This window comes from Pongo abelii, chromosome X, assembly GCF_028885655.2.
Source record: "Pongo abelii isolate AG06213 chromosome X, NHGRI_mPonAbe1-v2.0_pri, whole genome shotgun sequence".
Lineage (NCBI taxonomy): Eukaryota > Metazoa > Chordata > Mammalia > Primates > Hominidae > Pongo > Pongo abelii.
In genome coordinates, this window is record NC_072008.2 from 90,294,328 (window position 1) to 90,299,705 (window position 5,378).

Sequence of the window (5,378 nt, forward strand, 5' to 3'; positions counted from 1 at the left end):
CATGCTGCTATAAAGACACATGCACACGTATGTTTATTGCCGCATTATTCACAATAGCAAAGACTTGGAACCAACCCAAATGTCCAGCAATGATAGACTGGATTAAGAAAATGTGGCACATATACACCATGGAATACTATGCAGCCATAAAAAATGATGAGTTCACATCCTTTGTAGGGACATGGATGAAACTGGAAATCATCATTCTCAGTAAACTATCGCAAGAACAAAAAACCAAACACCGCATATTCTCACTCATAGGTGGGAATTGAACAATGAGAACACATGGACACAGGAAGGGGAACATCACACTTTGGGGACTGCTGTGGGGTGGGGGTAGGGGGGAGGGATAGCATTGGGAGATATACCTAATGCTAGATGACAAGTTGGTGGGTGCAGCGTGCCAGCATGGCACATGTATACATATGTAACTTACCTGCACATTGCGCATATGTACCATAAAACCTAAAGTATAATAATGATAATAATAATAATAATAATAAAAGAAAAAAAAAATAAATAAAAAAAAAAAAAAAAAAAAAAAAAAAAAAAGTGGCGGAAAGTACAATGTAACTTTCAAACCCCAAAATGAGGCCAATCCTGAAAATGAGACTAAACTGGTCAGTGCTGGCAATCTCAAAGATAAGACCAATGCCAAAGACAAGTCTCTTCCCAAAGATTAGTTAGACCATGAGGATAAGACAGACTCTGAAGGTGAGAAAGATGCTGAAGATGAAACAGACACTGAAGATAAAGACAACAACAAAGATAAGAAAGGTCCCAAAGATAGGTCTGATACTAATGATACTAATCCTAAAGATAGCAATGCTGAAAATTATGTTGATACCAACAATGGTTCTGATCCCAGTGGTGACGCTGGCTCTACAAGTGGTGATAATTCCAACAGTGATAGTGACCCTAATAATGGAACGGACCCCAGCAGTAAAACTGACCCTAACATTTTAAATGCCACTAACAATGATGCAAACTCCAAATATAGCACTGATCCTGAGGAAAACAAATACATCAACAATTCAGACAATGCTTCTGGCTGGGACAATAGTGTTGATAAGGAAAGTACTGCTGACTCCAACAATGGCACTAATCCAAATCACACCTCTGGATCCCTAAATAGAACTGGCCATGACCACACATCTGGTTCCAACAATGATGACAGCCCTAGCAATGCCACTGAGCCAGGCAATGACATTTTCCACAGCAGTGTCCCTGACTCCAAAAATATTAAAAATGTGTCCTAAGAGCCACGGCCTGAGCAACAATGACACTGGCCCCAACAACAATTGCCTTGGCCCCAACAATAGCCCTGGCCCCCTAAAAGACCTTGAATCTAAATATAATGCCAGGCCCAATAATGCTACTACTCACAACACTGCTATCAGTTCTAATAATGATATCGACCCCAATTACAGTACAGAACTCATTAGTGCTGCTGGATACAACTATGCAGCTGCCCCAAACTATGACACAGACCTTGACTATGTCCTAGGATTTACCCACACAGCGGATTCTAGCTTTGTAGTTCACCCAAACTATATTGCTAGAGACAGTTTTATGTCACCAGCCCTAGCTTTTCTACTAGTGCAGTCAATGCAACTGACATCAACACCACCACTGGTTGTAGTCATGCTATTAGTCCTAGCTATATTGCAGGTGCCAACTGTGCCTCAGACACTAACCATGTCCTTAGATTTACTCATTTCATTGGCTCTAACTTTGTCATCAACCCCAATTATATGTCATAAATACTCATAAAGCTCATAATTCCACTATTACTATCAATATTAATTTTCCAGAGCCTGAATTAAAAATCCATTCCAGTTTCTCTATTGCTAATATTGTTTATGGAAATTCCCACAACTTTTGCTGTTGGCACTAACTATACGCCACTCCTAATAATTTGACCATCTCTAAATTTTCTGATCCATCTAAGCTTGGTAGAAATTATACAATTTTTAATGACCACAAATTTGGTGCTCACTTCAAAGTCTCTGCTGACTGCATGGACTCTGCTAGCTTTAAGCACGTCACTGACTCCAAAGATGTCCTAGATGCCAAGTAGTCTAACTTTTTAACAGATTTCTCTAGGGTCCAGAATCCCATCGGTATCAAGAATCCTGCTAGTTTATAGTTAGAGCAGTCGTCGGCCAACCTCCCCAACAGCACTCGGGTTTTCCTGTTGAGAGGGGGTACTGAGAGACAGGACTAGCTGGATTTCCTAGGCGGACTAAGAATCCCTAAGCCTAGCTGGGAGGGTGACCGCATCCACCTTTAAACACGGGGCTTGCAACTTAGCTCACACCCGACCAATCAGGTAGTAAAGAGAGCTCACTAAAATGCTAAGTAGGCAGAAACAGGGGTAAAGAAATAGCCTATCATCTATCGCCTGAGAGCACAGCGGGAGGGACAATGATCGGGATATAAACCCAGGCATTCGAGCCAGCAACAGCTACCCTCTTTGGGTCCCCTCCCTTTGTATGGGAGCTCTGTTTTCACTCTATTAAATCTTGCAACTGAAAAAAAAAAATCCTGCTAGTTTAAACTTCCATGACAATCCAAATATTCCACTCCCTAGTGTTGATATTATAGTAGAAGCTGAACCACCAGATGTTGTGAAGTTTGCCATATCATCAGGTACTGCGAATCAGTTTTTAAGGTAAGTTTGTATAAGTGTAGATTTTAAATTTCTTCTCATTTCCTATAATTCAGAGTATTAGGTTATTGAACAGAATCTAAAAGTTCCTTTTTCACTTGGATATGTAAGCTATGGAAGAGAGGTAGCAGGATATTCAGTATTACTTCTCCTTTGACCTTTAAAGCCAGCAACATGGTTTTCCATTTGAAATATCTATCTGCTGTACAGCTGCCAAGTAGCAAAATGGTCTTGGTTTCACTGTGGCTGGCTGGTTTTCTACTCTATCAAGGGTTGCACAGTTCATAAATGTAAACTTAGCCATAATCTATTGACCTACTTCCTCTCATCCATACACGGCCTAGTGTTAGTTCTTTCCCTCTAGGTGCAGAGAGAGAATAAAGCCAAATGGGCCTTAAATACCATGGATCAAGCCATTTAAAAACAACCATCTCTCAAAAATATCATTTTATTAAGAAGGCTCTCTGAAATAGCCATGATATTTTAATCTCTCACTTAAATTCATAGAATTTGAGTTACTTTGATGACACAATAGGCGGGAGCAAAAAACTCCAAATATTTTCTACTTTTGACTTAAAACTTTATCTTATTTCTCCTGAAAATAAGTAAAATTATGTTTTTGATGAATAATACATCTATATCAAATGTTTTCTCTAGCACTCTGAATTGCATACACAAATTAAGATTGCTAAGTCTGTTTGATAACTATTTTGACAGCAGCAAATATTCTTTTTGATGAAATATTATTAATATGTTTTCATTGTGGCATAATTAAAATGGTACGCATTGAATTTTAGCCTTGCTATTCTTCATTAGTCAAGGTAAACAAACATATTTAATTTGGATTATAATGTCTGTGTGCATAAATGTGCAACGTGAAATAATTACTTTGTTTTCTACTATAATATATAATTGAATGTATCTGTACATTTAGATGAGACACATTCTTATAACCAAATTGAAAGTATAAAATTGGTATTTCCATAATATTTTTACTTTACTAGAGAACAATTTTGTGATGTTTCTAAGAGACCTCACCTCCCAAGAAAGAGTTGTGATTACCTAGTATAGTTTTACACCTTCTCCTTTTGTAAACTTAAGGGTAATGTTGGCCACTTATAAGTAATAAGTATAATATTGCCCAGATAAAATCCTTAACATTAGAAAAAAGTGACATGTTTTTCCCAGTTGTTTCTTACAAATGAAACTTTGCAGTAGTATGAAAGTATGTCTTTTCATTTAACATTTATTTTAGGTTCACGGATACATATGCTGGTTTGTTATTATACAGGTAAGCTCATGGCATGGAGGTTTGGTGTACAGATTATTTTATCACCCATGTATGAAGCATAGCACCCAACAGGTATTTCTCTCTGATCCTCTCCCTCCTCTGACCCTCCATCCCCAATTAGGCCCTAGTGTCTGTTTTTCCCTTCTTTGTGTCCATGTGTTCTCATCATTTAGCTCCAACTTGTAAGTAAGAACTTAGGGTATTTGCTTTTCTGCTCCTGCATTAGTTTTCTAAGCATAATGGTCTCCAGATTCATCCGTGTTGTTGCACAGGACATGATCTTATTCTCTTTTTATGATTGTATATTACATGGTGTATATGTACTACATTTTCTTTATCCAGTCTACCATTGATGGTCATTTAGACTGACTCCATGTCTTTGCTATTGTGAATAGTGCTGCAGTGAACATATGTGTTCATGTCTCTTTCTGGTAAAATAATTTATATTCCTTTGAGTATATACCCAGTAAGAGGATTGATGGGTCAAATGATAATTCTTTTTTTAGGTCTTTGAGTAATTGCCACCTTGATTGTCACAATGGTTTAGCTAACTTACACTCCCAAGAGCAGTGTATAACCATTTCCTTTTATCCGCAACCTCACCAGCATCCGTTATTTTTTGATTTTTTAATAGTAACCATTTTGACTGGTGTAAAATGATATCTCACTGTGGATTTAATTTTCACTTCTTTAATGACTAGAGATGTTGAACATTTTTTCATATGCTTATTGGCTACTTATATGTCTTCTTTTGAAGAGTGTTCATGCCTTTTGCCCATTTTTTAATGAGGTTGTTTTTTGCATGTAAATTTAAGTTCCTTATAGATGCTGTGTATTAGACCTTTATCAGATGTGTAGTTTGCAAATATTTTTCCCATCCTGTAGGTTGTCTGTTTATTGTGTTGATAGTTTCTTTTGCTGTGCAAAAGCTATTTAGTTTAGTTAGACCTCATTTGTCAATTTTTTCATTTGTTGCAATTGCTCTTGGTAACTTTGTCACAAAACCTTTGTCAGTTCCTATGTCCAAGATGGCATTTCCTAGGTTATCTTCCAGAGGTTTTATAATTTTAGGCTTTATATTTCAGTCTTTAATCCATCTTAAGTTGGTTTTTGCATATAGTGTAAGAAATGAGTCCAGTTTCAATCTTCTGCATGTGGCTAGTCAGTTATCTCAGCACCATTTATTGAATAAGTGGTTATTTCCCCATTGCTTGTTTTTTGTCAGCTTTGTCAAAGATCAGGTGACTGTAGATGTGTGCAGCATTGTTTCTGGGCTCTCTATTCTGTTTCCTTCATCTATGTTTCCATTTTTGTACCAGTACCATGTTGTTTTGGTTACCATAGCCCTGTAGTATAGTTTGAAATCAAGTAACATGATACATCCAGCTTTGTTTTTTTGCTAAGGATTGCCTTGGC